Source organism: Vulpes vulpes, chromosome 7 (genome assembly GCF_048418805.1).
Source record: "Vulpes vulpes isolate BD-2025 chromosome 7, VulVul3, whole genome shotgun sequence".
NCBI lineage: Eukaryota > Metazoa > Chordata > Mammalia > Carnivora > Canidae > Vulpes > Vulpes vulpes.
The window spans coordinates 105,770,024-105,792,764 of NC_132786.1; the positions used below are offsets into that span (position 1 = coordinate 105,770,024).

At 36.0% G+C, this 22,741-nt stretch overlaps 1 protein-coding gene and 1 non-coding gene across 2 annotated transcripts in view; both read right to left on the minus strand.

Annotated features, from left to right (window-relative positions):
- Positions 1-22,741, minus strand: part of HIBADH (3-hydroxyisobutyrate dehydrogenase) — a 108,652-nt gene that overhangs the window by 41,350 nt on the left and 44,561 nt on the right. The window lies entirely within an intron of this gene.
- On the minus strand, positions 13,182-13,288 carry LOC112915893 (U6 spliceosomal RNA). Its single transcript, XR_003234182.1, has one exon. It is a non-coding gene; the product is annotated as a U6 spliceosomal RNA (small nuclear RNA).

Sequence of the window (22,741 nt, forward strand, 5' to 3'; positions counted from 1 at the left end):
TACTATTCAATTGTTTAGTCATTGAGGATTTCCCTTATTTTTCAAGGAATCTGAAATGCATTTAAAGTATGCTTGTTGTAATTTATCCAGCACCTGGGTGCTTTATGACAGGAGGACATTTTAACATACCTAATCCACTATACTGCCTGAAGAGGTAGATGGTTATGTAAAGAAACAAAATGGGTCCTTAAATGTCAAAGGAAAGATTGATTTCCATCTTATTTTTTATGCCAGGATATCTTTAACTCTATTCTGATAATAAAACAGGTTTCATCTTTACCATTAGTACCTGTATTACACTAAAAATTTACAACACAATGTTGCTTTTATGGCATCTACTTTTACAAGTGAAATCAAGAAATTCCGTCTAACTAGATATAGTAGTTAATCAAGTTTATGACTACTTTCCGTGAAAGTAATCTAAAAGGAAACATTAAGTACTGGGAATCTCTAGATCTCTTTAATTTTATGCTTTACTTAGTTTTGCTTGTTTGAAACCTCTCATAAAAAATATTTACTATACACAAATCAAGTATTTACTGAATATCTTCTATATCTTCTATATATATCTTCAACCCATTCTTAGCTCTTTTGGATATAAAAAATAATTAAGACAGGATTCCTGTTCAAATTGTTTTGTGATCCAAACAAGAGTTATTTCACTAGAAAAATTAACTTTAATACTAAGAAAATTAACTGCCATAAAAAGTATTCAAAATTCAAAGGAGGAAAACCTTACAAGCATTTGTGGACTGAAACTAGGAAAAATGAGTAGGCAAAACTTTACTAAAAAGATCAGATCAATATGGGCCATTAAAGATGATTAAGATCATGATATACTGGGGTAGGGAATGACTTGGGGCACAGAAAGAAATTCCAGGTGAAGTGAACTGTGAAAGCAAATACATAAAAGCATAAAAGTATGGGATTTATTTAGAAAACAGTAAACAGGGGTGCCTAGGTGGCCCATTGGCTTAGGTGTCAGACTCTTGATTTTTGCTCAGGTCATGATCCAGGGTTGTGGGATCAAGCCCCGAAACAAGCTCCGCACTGGATGTGGAGCCTGCTTGAGATCCTCTCTTTTCCTCTGTACCTACCTTCCATTCAGAAAGAAAGGGAAAGAAAAGAGAAGAAAAGAAAAGAAAAGAAAAAAAGAAAAGAAAAGAAAAGAAAAGAAAAGAAAAGAAAAGAAAAGAAAAGAAAAGAAAAAAGTAGCTGAATTTGGAACAATTAAAACTCCAGATATACTGACTCTAACTTGATCTTCAAATATGCCATGCCCTTTTCCAATTCCAATCCTCAAAAATGATCTCTTTTTCTTGGAACGTCCTTACTCAACTCCATAATGCATGGTAAATACCTACCAGGCTCTTCAGGAAAGCAACTGGCCTAGAAGTCAATCCAATAAATATAAATAACTCAAACTATAACATCAATTTATCATGGCACTCATTTATACCTCTCTTACAGCAATTATCAATCTGCACTGTAATACAGTATCTTTTTCCATATCTACCTCACTTACTAGAGTGTCAATTCCTAAAAGTAAGGACTATGACCTACTGTAACAGAGCAATTTATGTGTAACATATATATTATTTGTTTATATATTGTTTATATAAACAATCCTCACAATAGGAATAAAAGGATGGAAGAAAGGAAAGGAGGACAAACCTGTAAATTTCCATGCAAGCACTGAAGAACTTTGACAATGAAGATCCACAACATGCCACTGGCTGATGAGAAATATACATAACAACGATCTAAAGGCTGTGTAGTATCCAGGATAGTAGCTATTAGCCACATGTGACTGTTGAGAATTTGAAATACACTTAGTTCAAAATGAGATGTGCTTTAGGTATAAAATACACACCAGATTTCAAAGACTTATTATGAAAAAATGGATGTAAAATATCTCAATAATTTTTATATTGATTACACAAGGAAATTATACAATTGTATTTATATTAGGTTACACAAAATATATTATTATAATGATGTTGTGGTGACTGGCTGGCACAGTTGGTGAAGCATGCAAATCTTGATCTCGTGATTGAGTTTGAGCCCCAAACTAGGTGGAGCGAATACTTAAAAATAAAGTCTTTAATTACATAATAACAGAAAAAGAATAACAAAATGGCGTTCAACTGTGTTTCTTATTACATTTCAATGCTGCTACTAGTAATTTAAAATGACCCATGTGGCTTGTGTTATATTTCTCCTGAACAAAAGAGAACAGTGCTGTTCTCAGAGTCTGAACCTAAAAGATCAGAAAATTTGAAACTTTGGTATGTTATAATAAGAGAATCAAGAGAAGAACTAGTTTTATAGAAAAGAGGAGTTTGACTTAGAGAATGAGTTTGACTTAAGGGATTCAAGAGATAAAAATGCATCTCTACAAAGTAGAAAAGTCTATGATAGAAATACAGAATTAGGAAAACTCTACTGGGATGACACAGTTGAAATTTTGGAAGATGTGAGTTCCCACAGGAAATTCTACATCCCTCAGCTTAGAAGGAAGAAGAGGGGGAAGTAGTGAGGTTTTCTGAAGGGGCAAGAAGGACTAGGATCCCAAGATGGATCTCTATCTAAATCATTACCTGCAGCGATGTGATATTAATAGCATCATAATTCCAGAATACTCTGGACTGAATATATTTGGGGTTGAAAATAGGGACCTAAATATATTAGATGTTGTTGCAAAGGAAAGGCACATTCAAATTCGAACTGATGACTCTCCACGTTTGATTTATAAACAAACAAAACCCCTGCAAATCACTTTCTATTAAAATAAAGTGCATACATAGGTTTAGGCATGTGAAACTTTTTACTTATTAAGCCTCCAGGATATGCTCTAAAAATATGGAATTTATATACTACATTCACTGGAAATAATCATTGAAAAAAACAGTTCAAGTTTAGAATCCACATATCTTCCACATTTCTTATTTTTATAGAAACGCAAGGAATTTGTAGCATTTATAAGCAAAAAAAAGAACTCTCGTAGTCCCAGTGGTATTACAATGCAGGTAATCAGGAAAAGCAAGTTGACTCTTAGTTTGTAGGTGTTCAGACAGAACTCATTTTAATGGACAAAGGTCTATATTTTGTGAAAAAAATTTCCAACAAAGGATAACCCACAACTCACAAACCTTAGCATTATAAAATTATTTTAAATTTTCCCAGCATAGGGATCCCTGGGTGCCTCAGCGGTTTAGTGCCTGCCACTGGCCCAGGGCATGATCCTGGAGTCCTGGGATTGAGTTCCACATCAGGGTCCCTGCATGGAGCCTGCTTCTCCCTCTGCCTGTGTCTCTGCCCCTCTCTCTCTGTCTCATGAATAAATAAAATCTTAAATAAATAAATAAATGAATAAATAAATAAATTTTCCCAGCATAAAATTATAAATCTTGACGCCCTACCAAAAGGGTCTTTTGGTTGGGAATTTTAGTATTTTTAATTTATTTGCCAAGAATCCCTGGACTTAATAGATATACAGTATGATGAGGAGAGATCACACATATATACGTCATTATAACACAAGGCAGGATGGTTAAGTGCTTTACATTTAATAGCAGTTCACAGGAAGGATCACTTCTCCCCAAAGAGGAAATTATAGGAGGTAGCATCCATTTGGGCCGAGTTTGCAAGATAAAAATATTAGATTAAAATCCTAGTAGAGGGATGCCTGGGTAGCTCCACAGTTGAGCATCTGCCTTCAGCCCAGGGCGTGATCTTGGAGACCTGGGATCGAGTCCCACATCAGGCTCCCTGCATGGAGCCTGCTTCTCCCTCTACCTATGTCTCTGCTTCTCTCTGTCTTTCATTGGTAAATAAATAATATCTTTAAAAAAATCCTAGTAGAGGGGCAGCTGGGTAGCTTAGTTGGTTAAGCATCTGACTCTTGATTTCGGCTCAGGTCATGATCTCAGGGGGGTAGGATGGAGCCCTGCACCGGGCCCTGCACTCAGCACGGAGCCTGCTTGGGACTCTTTCTCCCTCTACCTGAGTGGCCCACCCCTACTCTCACTCTCTCTCAAATAAATAAGTAAAATCTTAAAAAAAAAAAATTAAATGAATAAGTAAAATCCTAGAAGAAAAGGCCTGTGGAGAAAAGTAGTAAAAAAAAAAAAAAAAAAAAAAAAAAAGAATAGAAAATTCAGTCAGATTCAGACTGGAGGGTGTGAAAGGGCAGGCTGAAAAGACTGAGCTCAGCTACATGCCTGATGCAGAGAGAAGCAAATCCCAGAATGGTGGATATAAGCACACTGGCCACAGGGGTCGTGAAGGCAATAAGAAGCAGAGGAAGCCTGAACAGCAACATGCTGATGTACCTGCTCTCTGAGCAGAATGTGGTATTGCCTGCAAGGAGAGGAAACACATGTGCACGTGTCCAAATTTTCCAATTTTTTGTTTCGGAGGCCTCCTCTTGGGCAACCAGCCTAGCCTTTAAGGAAGAAAACAAATTGTTATCACATGAGTAGGGAAATGTGCCTTTTCCTGAATGGATTCCACACTGGACAGGCTGAGGAGAGCCATCTGCTCACAGCAGCGGTGGCGGCAGCCCGAATAAGGGTAGCACACTTGCTTGCATGCATCTGATCTTCCCTTTTACTGCCTGGCTCGGCCCAAGTCGTCTGCTCTGGGACTCCTTTAAGATACCCAGTAAGAGGCACATTCTACTGCTCTCTGAATCAAGGCTGGGAAGCTTGCAAAGAAACATTAGGTCACTGAGGAAACAAAGTAGCTGACTCACACCGAAGTGGAAAAGGGACCCAAAGGAGGAAGGAAAGAAACCAGGTGAAACAGAGTGAAGAGCAGGGATGGGAGCAAGAGAAACCAAAAACAAATATGAAGACTTCAGACCAGGGAGCAAGGGAGGAATGGACCAGAACCATTACATCTACGATCATGTAAATGTAATTTTCCTTTACAGTGAAACTTTATTTTTAAAACAACTTTTGGCCCATGAAAGGGGTGGAGGTGGTAACAAAGTTAATTATGTCTCATAATTAGTCATTAGGACTAGATAACAAAGCTTTCAGCAGTGTACCACTCTAATGATGGAGGACCAGCATCTGAGAAATATAATAGTTTATTAGCATAACCACATATGCAAAATACATAGAACCACTGTCACAGTTAACTTGTCATTGAATGATTAAATATGAATTCATAATTAGAAAAATCCACACTGTAATTTATTGGCTTTCCTGACTGTTCTGGTTCATTAAAAGTTGATTACTAAACAGTGACCTCTAGTGGCCCATAATTTTCTACTGCTATATTGTTTCTTTTAAAGAGTCAGCCAGGATACATTCCAAAAACCTATTTACCTAAATAAGGCTGTTACTCTGAAATGTTAATATTCTTTTTCCCTATAAAGGAAAATACTGCTTTCACTCATTCTCTTTTTAAAATGCATTCCGTGTGACAAAGTGGTAAAAAAAAAGAAAAACACCTTTCTTGTTTCCACACATTCATTAACAAATGGTGACTGAACCCCTATGTGTAGGACTCTGACCTGGGTGTTTGGAGTATTTTATTAATACTTAGAAACTGTATTAGATAATAATAGAATGAACTTCATTCATTCTAATTAGAAGCTAGGTCAAACTTAACATGACACTCATACTACTATCTATTCACTGCCTATACACACATGGGACATGCTGAAAACATGTTTTAATTTAAAATTCAAACATACTGGTAATTTCAGGTCACTGAATACCAGACTATTGAGGTTTATGTTAAAAGGCAATTGACTAGTACTGTAAAAAAGTAAAAATTAAAAAAAAATCTAGCTTATTTCTTAAATTTTTCTCGGAGGCCTTTTTTTTTTTTTTAAATTAATGATGACACTTCTCAAGAGATCTACTTCTATAGCACAAAGCAAACTTTCCAAACATCATCTCTCCCTTAGGATGATTATATTTTTAAAGTATTTAAATGCCTATAGTAATGCTTTAAGTTAAACCCAACTTACAATTCTATAAATATATCTGACTTTATTACTTGCTACCCAGGTATATTCATTATTAAAACAAAGTTTCAGAAAGCCTCACATTATGAAAAGATGACTTTGGGTATAGTATTGAAAGAATTACATGTATATATCTTCATCCCCCCAAATCAGTCATGGTATTGATCCTGGGTCTCTGAAGTAGTGGCAATGCTGTAGCTTCCTTAGATGATGTAATTAAGCCTCCAATAAATTTAAGATGTAAACAAAAGAAACAAACTTCATGTACTATTTCTACAGAACACGTGGGTGTGGGGAGCCAGTTGTTTCCTGTGATGATTTAAGATAGTAGCTGGATAATGAGTTATACCTTCTGTAAGAACCGAATCACCATTTAATGCTATTATCAACAGTTCATGACCCACCAGCAAGAAATGTCCACCTGATTAATATAAACACTGCTGACCTCAAAAAAAAAAAAAGAAAGAAAGAAAGAAAAAAAACTTACTCCTTACTGTTACTAACATCTACTGTTCTTTAGTATGACAATATAAAAGCCAAATCTTTAAGTTAAAATATTTTCCCTATGCAAATTTTGCTAAATGAGAGTTGGTAAGACTCTGAAAAGGTAGAACTGAAGATATATACATTGGTTACAACTAAGGAAACATCTTTTTGGAAATACACGATTTTGTAAGTTCATTGTGTCATTTAAAATAGTTGCTTTATCTTTTTAAACAGACAGCATTAACTGGGGTTAGAATAAGATATAATTTTGGTTACAAAGCTCACTGTTAAATTTACTTCTGATATACAAGTTTCAAAAACAACCAGATCAGAAGGATCTAAAAACAGAGATTTTGAAATGTCATTATTTCCTTCCATGAGCACAGGTATAAGAATGTTGGTATGAAAGATTCCTTTTTCTCAGTGTAATTGTAGTTCAGTCTGTTTCTGCTTTACACAATGAGCCATTTTTTTTAATTTATTTTTTTAAATTAATTTTTATTGGTGTTCAATTTACCAACATACAGAAAAACACCCAGTGCACAATGAGCCATTTTTACCTGTAGGTAAACCTGAAAATGTGAAATTTCAGAAGAGGTTATTTAATGCTGTTATTTTCAGATTCCAAAAGGTAAGAGAAAAGCATATCCTATGATTGGGTTTCAGGAAAACACATTAGTAATATTACACAATGGACAGCTGATCTTCACTAAAAATGGAACCAAATATTCCTCATTACAATAAGCTAGGTTTTCAGCATCTACAAAAAGTAAACCAACTTCTGCTTCTTTGTGCCAGGTTTAAAGGCTGGGCCTCTAAGAAAAGCATCTGACAACAGAACAAGTCAAGATTCTCTATAAATGAATGCCAAGCTTGTAAAAATTTCATTTATATCAGGCTTTCTATGGTAACCAAGAGTTTACCCTGAGACCAATATTAAGGAAACAACCCAATAAATCCAGAATGAGGAAAATTTTAAGATAATTGATCTGGACTCCAAACTGTCAACATCATGGAAGACTTTTTTTTTTTTTAATGGCGAGTATTGGAACTGCTCTAGATTAAAGAAGGCTGTAGACATATGACAACGAAACATAATGCTATTAGACACTAGATCAAAGAAAAGAAAAAAAGCCCACGTATTTGGAGGATAATTGAGAAAATATGAATATTGGCTCTTTATTAGATGACACTGAATCAATGTCAAATTTCTTGGATGTGATAATAGTCTTGGAGTTACATAGGAAGATGTCCCTGTTCTCAGGAGATTTATTAAAAGTACTTGGGTGTGGATGAATGCATTAGCCAAAAGAAAGTTTAGGAGGCTGGGGGGAGAGCCTATAAATTGAAATTAGAAACAGAATAATTAATTAGATAGCAAAGCACTGCTCCACCTATAAAACTCTTTAAACCAAATTTCTGGTGAGCTTTTACCCTATATGCTGATTATTTAGAAATGTTCCATGAATTCTGTTTTTACTGTCTTTAGGCAGGGGGTGAAGAAGGAAAAATTCTGACCTTAAGACCAATGTAGATAAATCCTTGTACTCTGATGAATAAAAGACACTTTATTAAAAACTTCTGAGTTAAATTTTTATAAACTGAATAATTCTTCATTAGTTTACATTATTATATTGCTGAGTTACCCTGTATCTCCATTTTAACAATCAGGTATAATATATATATGCTTTCTGTCCCTAGTAGCTCTAAGTTTTCCCTGGCAATAGCTTCCCAAGTAAATGAGTAACCACACTAATGGTATTTGTTCTAGGGTATCTACCAGGGCATTATGTATGGAAATTACCTAGCTGAGTTCCATCTGAGGGTTGTTTTACAAATAAAAACTCAACCACCAAAAAAAGAGGCTAGGTATTTTTATCCTACTATTATCTGACTCACATTAGTAAAGAAACCTGGAAGTAAGGCTCACAGACTGTTTCTATGACACTTTCCAAGCTACTGAGTTACAGCTTATGTAAATCTATAATGTTTACTTCCATTCTAAAACGACACCACGAATATATTGCACATGTAAACTTTCAAAATACACAGAAGTCTATTTGAATGGTCATATATCTAGGGTTTGGTAAGAAGTGATAAAACCAAATTAGAATATATGTGGTTGTTTTTCCAATGACTTTACATGAAACAGAGGTGTCAAGAAAATAAATTCTTCCCCTGATTTTAATGAACGGAATGCAATCGATTATAGTAAGACCACAACAGATATAACTCACTCTAAGAATCATCATCCCTTGCCTCCTTAATAGATAAGAAAAAGTGAGAGAGCAGGTATTCACACCCAGGTCTTCTGAGCAGCACTGTTGGGTAAAAAGAACCTTGGGATTTGTACAGATCCACTCATTTGTGAAACTGCCACCAATGAAAGCCATCTGAAAAGAAAAGCTTGAGCACTTAGAATCAGAAAGAATCTCAGCTCCTAGGAACTAAAAACTATCTAGATAACTAGAATGATCTGCCTAAAAATTCTAGGAAAAACTTTCAGATAAGCATATTTGTAGGGATTCCATAGAAAACCCTTTAAAACAAATTTCTGGTGAGCTTTTAGCCACTAAATCGGTAAAATGTATTTACCAAAATGTTTGGTAAAAATGATTGATTAGGTGTGTTTTGTGCTCTTCAGAGTTTATACTGTAATTTGGATCTTTTCTTTTTAGAAAGATTCATGCATCCACTCACTCATCTCTCAATTCAACCCAAGTTTGGGTGTCTACTATGTTAGGTTCTGATGTAGGCACTGATATGGCAGTGAACAAAACAGAACAAATCTCTACTCTTGTGGCGCTTATATTCTAGTAGAGTCGTTATCAACTCAAATTGCATATTAGAAACAATTCTTTGAGACTCTCATTTAGGTGGGGAGAAAGCAAGAGAGGTAGAAATCAGAATGGAAGTAAAGAGGTTAGCTTCAGATAAACCCCTGTTGGTTCATCCAGGAACAGAAAGGCAGAGTATATGTAGGTTAGTAGATGTGGTCATAGGATCCTATGGAAGTTCTTTCATAACTGTCTATCTTCTCTCCGAAAGTAAGAAGGAAGATCGTCAGCTGACATTGGGGAGGGTTACTAGCGGCTGAAAGAGAGAAGAGAAGGTATGAAATATTGTTTAGGTAATGGAAGGAGTGAATGGACTGTCAAGCAGTCTTAATGATCCACTTGAGATCAGTGATCATTAATTTACAAGAGAAACCAGGCCAACATGGTCATCCATTTAACTCCACCATGTTCAGCTACTCAAGGGCAGGTATAGGGCAAATGAATAGCTGGATTTGCTCAGGGATGGGTCTAATTCAATAGGAGGAAAGAGGAACAAAAGAGAGCTGTTTATGTATAATCATAGACCACGGAACATAAACTGATAGGAAAGGAAGTGGAGACATGAGGACAGGGATAAATGAAGACACTGTTTTATTATTCTGCTTCAGTTCTCACTCCTTGGGCACTGTCATTAACTATACTGCTTATCCTTTTAACACCCGAAATTCCCTTCTTTTAAAATACTCAATTCTTTTCCTTTTACAAAAGGTAGCTTGATTACTTTTGTTCAGGAATGACCAAACATAGCCTAAAATCATAGTTTCTTTTATATTTCAGGACAATTTAGTATTTGCGGGTCTTTCAGCATTTAAAGACGAATACCTGAATATCATTTTTCTACTTTCATAAAAAAGAAAGGAGATTCTATTATAAATAGAAATCTGGAGACAGACCAATTCAAACAGATTTGGCCTTTCATGGTTTCCTTGATAAAGGCAAATCCTCTAGAAGAAATACAGTACTTGACTTTGTCTCCAACTTTATTTTTAGTGAAGTGCATTTGAGAGATGAAAGGTACTTGTTTCCTCTCTTTGGATACAATTAGTGTTTGAGATTAGGGGTCAAAAATACTTACTGCTAGGATTTAGGATTTAGAGGCAATCTCTTTCTCTCTTTTTTTAGAAAGAATGTTTAGGATTTTTAAAAAATTTGACAGAGAGAGGGAATGCACATAAGCAGGGGGAGCAGCAGGCAGAGAGAGGGAGAAGCAGGCTTCCACACAGCAGGGAGCCCAATGGAGGGCTCATCTCCCAGGACCCTGGGATCCTGACCTGAGCTGAAGGCAGACACCTAACTGACTGAGCCACCCAGGTGCCCTCAGAGTCTCTTTTGAACAGAACTATCATTTGACTATCTGTTCCTCAAATGGTAGGTAATCCATGCTTCTTTATTCTCTTTGAAACATCACTGTATGCCTTATGAGTCCATAATCTGTTTCTTACAATTGATATATAAAAACCTCTAAAAGTAAAAGACATATTCTTCACTCATTTTACAGCAAAATCTCACCTGAACTGAGGTGAGGTTATTTACAGTCTCCATTTATTCACTTAGTTTGAATATTCAATTATTTCACTGCAGAAATAATAAATGTGTCTGATTACAAGGGGCTGTCCTGGATTCTACTAGGGATGTTACATAATATATATGGTAAATATAAGGTTGGTATCTTTCTAAAAATCAAAAACAAAACTCACATGGCTCCAGGAGTTTCTGGCTTGGTCATAGAGTTAATAGTAATTCACTTCCACTTCCTGAATGATTATGATGTACCAGGCACTGTTTTATAAACGTTATTTTTTTAAAAGATTTTATTTATTTATTTGGGACACCTGGGTGTCTCAGTGGTTGAGCATCTGCCTCAGCTCAGGGCATGATCCTGGGGGCCTGGGATGGAGTTCCACATTGGGCTCCCTGCAGGGGGCCTGCTTCTCCCTCTGCCTATGTCTCTGCCTCTCTCTGTGTATGTTTCATAAATAAATAAATAAAATCTTTTTCTTAAAAAAAGATTTTATTTACTTATTTGCCAGAGAGAGAGAAAGAGCACAAGCAGGAATAGAGGCAGAGGGAGAGGGGAAAAAAAGCAGAATCCCTACTGAGCAGGGAGCCCAATGCAGGGCTCGATCCCAGGACCCCAAGATCATAACCTGAGCTGAAGGCAGCTGCTTAACCGATTGAACCACACAGGTACCCCTATATACGTTATTTTAATTTAACTGAACACTGAGGAATGAATCTTTAAATCCCAGGGATGTCAGAATTTATGAACTTTAATCCAGTCTTTTCCCTACCTCAGAATCCATCCAGCTGCTCTGCCAGAGTGAGGAGCTAAGCTAGCCATTCCCTGTGCTCATCTGGTAGTTTTCATTTCTCTTTAATCGGACATAGTATATTACATGTGTAAAACGCACAAACTTTAAGAGTCAGCCAGGCTTCGGTTTGAATTTGCTCTACCTCCACAAATAGCTAAGACATGTTCCTTAGCGTCTTTGTTCAATCTCTTCTACATAAACAAAATAAGGGGGGTTAGGGAAAATACTACTTACATCACAGGATTATAAGTGAGAATCAAATGAGATAATGTCTGTAAAGCATTCAGCTACTTTGTAACAGTACCTGGCTGGGGACTTATTATGTAATTATAGTTCATGAAAAAATAACTCTCCTTTACCTATCTCTACCAAAGGCAGGTGTATGATGCTGTTCACTTTCTAAATTACAGACATTATTCCATAAAACTCTTTTTCACCAAAATAAAATGATATTCACATGATAAATGCTCTTGTTTTCAAAGGACCTTTATTTTGATTTCAAGAGCAGCTTTATTAGCCATTGAATGTCACAGATACATGGCTGGCATACAGAATCTTAGAGCTAAGACAGATGTTAGAAGAAGCATAAATACTGATCAACTATTATATCCCAGGAATATGACAACTCAATTCTTTCAACAAGCCTAACAGGTGGCTATTATTGTCCCAATTTTTAAAATAAGGGAGAAAATTTTCAATTTAGATAACTTAGACAACATCACAAAACTAGTAAAGAACAAGATGTCTTTGGGGCACTTGGCTGGCTCTGTCAGTAGAACATGCAACTCGATCTCAGGGCTGTAAGTTCAAGCCCCATGATAGGTATAGAGATCACTCAAAAATAAAATCTTAGAAAAAAAAGATGCCTTTATCAAGAGCCAGGAGGAAACAGTATCCATGATGCAGCCCTAACACTCTTAGAATAACATTTTTAAAACTTTTTCTATCTTCTCTCCCCAGAGAAAACTACTTAATACCTTAGTGTCAGAGAATACATTTGTAATAAACACAGTTTATATTTTTTTTACAAAAATTGAATCATATTGTGTTATTGTCTCACAACCTCCTTTTCCTAACAAAACACCATAAAACATTTTCATGTCAAATATTTATCATTTTGATTCATATTATGTAATTTAAATCCTGATTATTAATTCCCTCCTCCTGGGCATCAGGTTTTTCCAAGTCATCATTATTTTACATCAATGGTTCTTAAACTTTTTGGTCTTACATACTGAGGACCCCAAAGCTTTTGCTTATGTGGATTACATCTGTCAGTATTTATAATATTAGAAATTAAAACTAAGAAAATTTTAAAATATTCCTTAATTTACTCAAAAATAATAAACTCACTATATGTTACATGCTTTCATGAAAAATAAGCTTTTCCCCCCCAAAAAAGAATATTTACTGAGAAGAGTATCCTTGTCTGACAATTTTGCAAATCTCTTTAATGCTGGCTTAATAGAAAACCGCTAGATTTTCATACCAGCTTGAATACAAAGGCAGATTTACGTTGTTTTTGGTTAAAATATATAAAGGAAAAGCTGATTTCATATGGGTATATAGTTGGCAAATGGAAGATTATTTTATATCATCCTTGCACAGGGGCCATGCTAATCTTCTCTGTATCGTTCCAATTTTAGTATATGTGCTGCCGAAGCAAGCAATGGAAGATTATTTTAATAATGTTTTCAGACAATTGTGATTACCTTTGATATTAAACCCAAACTTGTCACGTGGTGGTTTATTAAAGACCAATTGCACATGTGTAATCTAAAATTGTTTTCAACGAACTTTTTTCAGTCTGTTACATTAAGATCTATTTTGCACTTTGAATGCATCTTTTACTCAGGTGTAATTCTGCAACATCATACAATGGTCTTTTGGAAAACAGTGGTTCAGTGAGTTATGCAGATCTTCCAAATTCCTAATATCACATATTAGGAATTCTTTATATAGCACATTCCTTAATAGTACAACAAATGTCATCATAAGTCTTTGCCATTAGGAAGCTGTCAGGCTCATAGCATCAGATACAAATTTTTAAAAATTCTAATTTTTGCTAAAAGATTCAATTTTATCATTGGCAACAAATACTTTTATCAGTTGCTTTCCTTGAAGTAACAGGCTCTTTGTTCTTTTTCTATAAAATGTCTTGTCATAAATAAAAATGGTGTTCCACAAAAAAGTAGATACTTCAGCAGGGAAGTCGATCACAAAAGCACTTTTCCTCAAGACAACCACAGTACCTACTGTGGCAGAAGTGTTATATGCATACTTTCCATTTCATCACACAAAAATTAAAAAAACACATGTATGCAAAAGTCAAGATTTAATAAAATTAGTACATTTTATTGCTTCATCAAAGACCTTCTTAAGCGAAACTACATGTGTGACACAATGAAGAACACACAATGTCTTGATTCATGCTAAGGGCTTATAGTTTTACTCACCATTCCATTTGCACTGTGAGTAATATTAGCATTATTATGAAAATAATGTTGACCTCATGGCCTCCCTGGAGGTCCATGGGAACACATGAGAGCCAGAGAACACATGAGGTTCGTGAGAGCATACTGACAACCAGTGTTCTCAACAATGCTAAAAGAACATTCAGATAGCTAAATCTTTATACACACTCTTAATTTGTGGGGATAAAGTCTAGAAAGTGGAATTACTAGAGGAGTTAATTATTTATATACATGTTTCAAAGCTTTTGATGCATATAGCCAGACTGTTCTCTGAACTGGCTGAAATAATTTACATCCCCAATAGCTGTCTATGCAGCTACATATTTCCCCTACCTTTATTAAAAACAGACTTTTGTATCATCGCCAATTTGAAGATTAAAAATGGTAACTCTTCTAGACTGTTCTTAATGTCATAAAGTCCAAGTTGCTCTAGTATGAACTACTTTGTTTCACCAGAATTTGGTTGCACTAAACGTAAGCTTAGGGCTTGTAACACCAAGTTTCTCAATTTACTAGAAAATGCTTCTAAGTAGTTTTCCTATCCTTAAAAAGCTGTATTGTCTAGTTACATGATTTTTTAGAGTAGGAATGTTATAAGACAGCAAAATTCTCAATTTAAGAACACAGATGTAAACTTTTTAATAGAAGCATAAAGCTGGCCTTCTTCCCGTTTATTCTCATCTGAGAAGATGAGTGGTTATATAATTCCTCCACATAAATGCAGTCCACCTAGACACACTGACTTCATACCAGTTCACTTACTTTCTTTGTAGTTAATTCTTTAAACAGGTCATTTTTGCTTATGAGCAATAAATCCAAGATAAATTATTAAATTATCACTGATTTCCTAGAAAACAAATATGCCCTTATGACAAATATGAAAAAGGGAAAACATGCAAAGTAATATTGTTTTTCATTTTAACTAATGGTCAACATGAACTCTCAGGAAGGTGGCCAACTCGGTTTCAAGGTTTTAAGAATGCAACGTAATCCAGAATGACTACAGTCTAGAGCAAATGTGTTAAAAAAAAAAAAAAAAAGCCTACAGTCTTTGAAAAGGAAGGGCATCACTCTGGGAAGTGTTAGCTTTGTGGATGTAACAGTGACCACCTCTACTTTCCTGGGACAGATTTCTTTAGCTTAACAACCCTCGCTGGTGACTTGTGACATTCTCCTGCCAGTCCCTGCAGGTCCAGTACCCTGACAGGCCATTATGAAAAGGCTCTCTAACAGGGCCACTGGCTGTCAGAAGCCACCAGCTGGCCTGCCACAGCCCTGCAGTCGCCAGGGTCCAGCTGCCAGTCTGGGCGGTGCTGTCCATGCTGAGCAACGTGCCACCCAGCTGCTGCATGGTCACGTCCATCTGGAGCTCTCTAGCTAGACAAATCTCTATGCCTGTCAGATCTCTTCAGCAGGCCTTGTTATGCAAATTCAATTACTCAAGTGTGCCCTATTACTGCTGGCTAACTGCTCCTAGAACCAATCTCACACTGACAGTCAGTTCACATTTTTGCTCACCAAAAAGTACCTCATTTATTCTTGCTTTGCTATTCCCTTGTATCATTAAGCTGAACAGCCAAAGTCCACGGTATTCTAACCTCTCTGCAGTGGGCTACTGTTCTCCACAAAGAGCACAGGGGAAAATTAATTACAAAAGAAAAGCTTCTTATCAGACATGAAGTGGTATTAAAGCTGCAGCCTCCCTGCACTTGACAGAGATGATTTTACTACCAGAAATAGGAAATTTAAATCTTAATGATGGAAAGGAATACCTGGTATAACAAGTTATACTGGACCAAAAAAAATGAATTATTAGGAGAAAAATGCCATAGTAGTACTTTTACTAATACTCACTTTTAAATAAAAAGAGAAGTGACAAGAAATTTCAGGTAAAGTTCATGCTGATGGCTCCCTGCCTTGTCTACAATTCCCACTCCCATGTGCCCCTCCCAAGCCATGCACTCCCTGCCTGTTCCTCCCTCCTCCCCACGTGTCCTCTTCACCGCCTCCTTCAATTAAATTTCTTTCTCTTTTAATAACTCATCTGAGCCAACAAATAATTTGGAGATTATATGGGATATGAGTACTCAAGGCAATTAACCATTTCTAAATTCAGCTTAGGAGGAAAAGAATCCAACTAAATGTTTGCTTATGAATCATGCAATGATACAAACACCAACACAAATTTAGCAAAAACAGGTACTACAGGGTAAAGAATGATATTTGGATTCCATTCCCCAAGGAATGTTTCTAGCACAGGAATGTTTAGAATCTTTATTCTGAAAATAGTAATTCACTGCAGATTGCAAAAGTGAAAGAATGAAGACAGCTGGCCAGGCAAAAGCTAAATTTGAAACCTATTTCAGGTTTAAAGTCCATAATACAAGGAAGGGAAGATTACTGGTTTTAGCTGGGTTTTTTTTTTTTTTAATTTTTATTTTTTGGTTTGCTTAATTTCCTAAACAAATCTGGAAATAAATAAGGGAAGGAGGTCCAAGGCAAGAAATGTTGTTTAAAATAATAATAATAATAATAATAATAATAATAATAATAATTATATATATATAGTACTGTGTGTGTGTATATATATATGCAGTATTTTTGCATTAGCATACATACATAGTATTTTTTAAAGTCATTTATTTTGAGAGAGAGCACACAAGTAGGAGGCAAGGCAAAGGGAACGGGAGAAAAGGAATCCTTAAGCAGACTCCCTGCTGAGGGCAGAGCCCAACATGGGGTTCAAGAACAAGGACCCCTAGATCATGACCCCAACCAAAATTAAGAACTGGACACTTAACCAACTGAGCCACCCATGCGCCCCCATGGTATTTTAAATACATATAAATATATAGTATAGTCAAATATACCACAAAATCATCTTATGATCTGATAATTTACTAATTTATATTTCCTTAATTTTGCTTATAGAAATCACTAACAGTTCTTCAATTATATCCAAGGAATCAACACTCTAAAAGTATATTTTGTTATATTCTCTACTTATTTTTACTTTTTTATCCTGTTCTTGATCAAACAGGAAAAAGTGTGGTATCTTTACGCTTGCCCTTCCGTACACTCCTAAAATCAATAGTTTTTAAAAATTGCTTATCAGGGCACCTGGGTGACTCAGTTGGTTAAATGTCTGTCTGCAGCTCAGGTCATGCATGATCCCAGGGTCCTGGGATCAAGTCCTGCATTGGGCTCCCCACTTTTCAAGAAGGCTGCTTCTCCCTCTCCCTCGGTCTGCCACTCCCCCCTGCTTATGCTCTCTGTCAAATAAATAAGTAAAATCTTAAAAAAAACAAAAACAAATTAGGAACCATTCATATTTTTAAGAAATAATACCTATCTCACAGTAAGACTTTTTTTAATGTAGGAATGGCAATATTAGGAAATAAGGCAATACTGAAAATGTGTTTTTATCTAATGAAATGTTTTTATCTGCAATTATATTTCTACTTATAAATGCAAATTAACAAAAAAGTGTAAGTCAAGCATATGTCTATTACATTTAGACATCACTAAAAAGCTTATACTTTAATTAGGAGAAACCTAAGATTTATTTTAATTGTTTAATTTTTATGGTGGTGACAGGATTCAAAACACACTCTCCTAAAATATGGCGCCTTGCCATATTATGAAATTTGAGAAACTGCAGATGCAGAAACAACTCTCTGACCTTCCCTTTCTCCCTTGAAGTAGATCATAAGACCCTCAAGTGAGAGGTACCCTCCCTATACCTAGAGGAAAGGAACAACCTTATCTCCAAAGACAGAGGGACTCAGGGGGATCCCAATGAACAGGCCCTGCAAAGCTTCCCCCAGTTTACTATCCTCACCTGATACCCTTTGTCCTATCTATTTTCCCACTTTCTACTACTCTTCATCAACCTTGGTCCAAAAACAGCTTTAACCACTGGCAAAGGTGGATGTCTTCCTCCATATGAAGACTCCCTATTACATAAAACTTATATTAAGTAAACTTGTATGCTTTTCTCTTGTTAATCTGTCCTTTGTCAGTCTCATTTACTGACAAAAGAATCAGGGGAATAGAAGGAAAAAAATATTTTTTCCTCCCCTTCGGTGAATAAACATTTTTTCCAAATCTTTATATACAAAGTAGAAAATCAGTAACCAAGACTCATCCTTGAACTACTCTGCTAGAGTCTCAAATTTTTATCAACTGAGAACTTCATTTTTTTACCTTAATAATTCCAACAGTGATCTTAATAATAGGACTAATTAACACCACTGAGTACATACAATGGATCAAATACCTTTCTCTAAAGGCAAACCTATGAAGTAGATATTACTAATAATGTCCATTTTACAAATGAAGAAACTGAGGAACAGAGATGTTAAATAACTTCTCAAGATCATATGGCCAGTTTGCATCAGGGAAACTAGCTCTGAACTCCACTGCCTCCAATTTATTACAGAAACTAAGAGAAAACTGGAACTCAACCATGTAATGTGTAAGACAATCACCGTATTGTAATAGTCTTGGGAAATATGCTCCTGAATATAAATTAAACTGAAGACAGTTATGACAGCAGTTTTCTCTATGGTTCATTTCTGGAAATGAATGAACTTGCCCAAGTCTATACAACTAGTAAGCAACTTAAACTTGAGTTTTGAATCCAAATCCCATGATCCTTCATCACATCACACAGACTCTTCTCAAAGCTCTAAAAGTCCTGTTTTGCGAATCAGAGTTCTGATATGGTTTCAACATTCCCAAATAGTAATGTATATTTTTCCCCTCTGATTATGTTAGAACATTCTGGCAAAGTCAACCCTGAAGGTTTTTTGGTGAGAAAAAAAAAAGGAAAGATAGAAATTCTACTATGTGATTTTCACAAAAAGCAAAAGCCTTAAAAATGGCATTACAGTAAGGACTATGCTCACACAGGAGATTCAATGGCCATCTTTTTACAGATCAATGGCAGTTTTTGTCTTACATATTATTTAAGCCTCAAAATAATCGACACATAGTATCAGTACTAAGATTCTAACCACTTGTAGTTATGCCTAAAAAAGTCAGAGAAATCAAATAAGTTACCCAAAGCCACATAACAGATAGTGGGAACAATGAACTCAAATCTGTCTTCAGACTCCTAATATAAGTGCTCTTTTTACTATACCCAATTTGCTTTCATACTGTAATTACATACTTTGCTGCCCCAATAGTTAATCAGAATTTCCTTCCTATGTAATCCTGTCCACCCTTCAAAGCAAAAAATACTGGTCTCCAAATTTCTAAATCATCTGAATAGTTTCTTCTTGATTCTTTCAGAAGCATAAAGTGCAAATATAAAGGTTTCCCACAGAACGAAGTCAGCCAAAAACACACACAGTACTTCACAGACATCTGACTGATAGATTTTAAAAGGAACATCTGCTATTACTTAGCCACTACCCATCTGATCCTTTAGAGCCCTACCTCTATCTACACCTCAGCTGTATAGTGTTCTGAAGGTATCTGTTAATTCCTTCAGAGTCCTAGATAAGGATCTCACTTAATTCTATAAACTAGAAATATCACTTTCTTCAAAGTCTGGTCATAATATTAGCACCTGGAATTAGAAAAGCACTTTCTTATCACATTGAGAGCATACTACCAGGAATGGCTAAGTAAAATTATATTTCCAGCTTTCAGTGAGGTAGCCTGGTGGTTTCAATCCCTAAATACCTCCCTCAAGGAACAGAGAAATGGTTAGTGGGGCAGAAAACATCTCAGGAAAGATTCTAATACTGCAAGAGAACCACATTAGTTTTTTTTTTTTTTAAGGGGCTTAAATGATAACACCATCATATTTTGGTATCAGATGGTCTCATCTAAGACTTCAATATTTATTTTTTTAAGACTTTAATATTTAATGTTAAGCTTAGCTTTCAGCTTTTTTAAACAGACACACAATATAAATTCTATTAACTGAGTACAAGTCGCAATTTTCATTTAAAAACTTTTCAACAAATCTCAAGTCTCTCCTTGGAAGTAAATTTTAAGTTAGTGAGGACGTGAGCCCTCATAGCTGAGTCCACTGCAAGTTCTGTCTCCAGTGAACAACACAGGTGATTTCATCATTTAGTTTTTATTATCTGCAAGCATTTGCCTAGGACACAATGTAAAGCATTTACAAAGATAGTATTTTTCTAAAAAGTACAACTAAATTTGCCTTCTGAAATTTAGGCTAACAACTGGCTTGTTAGCCTAGAAAAAGGGGCATTTTCTTTCTTTTTTTTTTTAATATTTTATTTATTCATGAGAGACACACAGAGAGACACAGAGGCATAGGCAGAGGGAGAAGCAGGAGACCCACAATGAGCCCGATGCAGGACTCGAACCCAGGACCTTGGGATCACGCCCCAGGCCGAAGGCAGATGCTCAACCACTGAGCCACCCAGGAGTCCTGAAAAAGGGACATTTTCTAAATGGAGTCATGGGCTTCCCAAAATGAAATATACTGCTACCATAATTTCTCATGCTATCCTTTCCTACCTACCCCTGCTCCAATCTACATAAATGCTTTTCTGAATACAGTAATTCTGAAAGAGACTTCCTGTGTCTTGCCAATCTGGCTCATCTCATTTCTTGCCACTTCTCCCTTCCTTTACAACCAGAAACTTCAAAATCCAGAAATATCCAACTGCCAGAGTTCAGTAAAAACATTGTGCTGCTTCAGGTTTCTGCATCCCTGCATATGCTGTATTCCTGTGGCCTGAAAATAGGCCTCCTCTTCTCCCCTTGGCAAATCTCTATTTACCTTTTAAAATGTAATTTAGGGATCCCTGGGTGGCGCAGGGGTTTGGCGCCTGCCTTTGGCCCAGGGCGCGATCCTGGAGACCCGGGATCGAATCCCACATCGGGCTCCCGGTGCATGGAGCCTGCTTCTCCCTCTGCCTGTGTCTCTGCCTCTCTCTCTCTCTCACTGTGTGCCTATCATAAATAAATAAAAATTAAAAAAAAAAATGTAATTTAGACCTCACCTGAATAGGTCTGATAGTATCTGAATAGTATCAGATAGATCTGAATAGTATCAGATCCATACCAAAAAAGTCAATCATGAGATGCCCTAAATAGATCAATAACTTCATTTTGAACATTGTGTATGTTACATTTAGTACCATGTGTTGCTTTATGAATATGCATCTGCCTCATCTAATACATGATGATGACCTTGAGGGCCCATTCATCTCTTTCCCAGCACTCAGCAGAGTACAGGAAACACAGGAGTTGCTCAATGAATGTTTGCTGGATGAAAGGATGTTGAAGAATAAAGAACAGAATATGATGAAAAGGGACTGGATGTTTAGTCAGGAAACAAAAAGAGAAAAGAGAAGAAATGGAGGACAAGGATAAAAACAATTTAAAAACCTATTGGGACCAACTTGGATATTTCTTATCCCAAAAGCTGTGCCTCTACTTGGTTCCATCCAAGGCAGGAATTATTCTTAGTGAATTTCACAGGTTGATTTTTAGTTCCTAAATCTAAAGTACTTTGAGGAAAACAACTGAACACACTATCATGTTACCACATTTCCTAAAGCCATGACTCTAGCTCAAGGTACCATCCTCACATGGTTGGCCTATTCCAACAGACTCCCAGTTAGTCTCCCAGCTTTTACCCTTTTACCCTCTTACAGAAAATCCAGATGTGATTATCCTGCCTCCCTGCTTAAAATATTCAATCAAGGCTTCCCACTGTTCTTAGTATAAAGAACAAAATGAGTAGCATGACTAAAAGGAGCTTGATAGGCCAGCCCAACTCTTTAGCCTCATCCAACACCACACTTCCCTTCAAATGTACCACCCTCTGTTTGGAACATTCTTCTCCTGTGCCTAGTTAGTTCATTCCCTCTTGAAGGTCACAAATCAATGGTTACTTTGTCCAATAAGACCTTCCTGACCTCTAGGAAAAATCTCCCCATCTACAGAATCCTTTAGCCCATCTTATCCCACTGCATCACAGTAACAAAAATACTGTATAGCTTTTTGTGGTAAAATTAGTATCTGTCTCCCCTCAACTAGATTATGAATTTCATTAGGGCAGGGATGGTTTCTATTCTGATTACTCACTTTCTAGTGTCAATGGAGTATCAGATCCATACCAAAAAATCTTAAATATTTGTTGAGGAAACGAATGAAAACACACATTAAAATTAAGAATCATGGGATATATCCTTAATCTCCCTTAAACCAAAAGCTACCATTGTGTTTATGATCAAATTCATTAAAGCATTCTCATTAATAACAGGAACATGACAGGCACACTTATTACTACTATTATTCAAAATTATTCTGGTAGTATCACCCAATGTAAGTAGTAAAGCAAGAAATAAGAGATCTAAATTTAGAAAACCTGAGGCAAAATGATCATTTTTAGAACTGGAAAACCCAAGACAGCCAACTGAAAAACTACCAAAAACATAAGAAAATTCAAAAAGGAAGTTGAGTTCAAATTAATATGTAGAAATCAATACTTTTCATATTTATGAACAAGAATAGTTGGAATGCTAAAAAAGAAAAAGAAAGGCCTCCATGTATACCAACAACAGTAAAGATAAAAGGACTTTGGAATAAACTGTACAAGGAATGCTTAGGATATACAAGAAGAAAACTTGAAAATCCTAGTAAGAGATATAA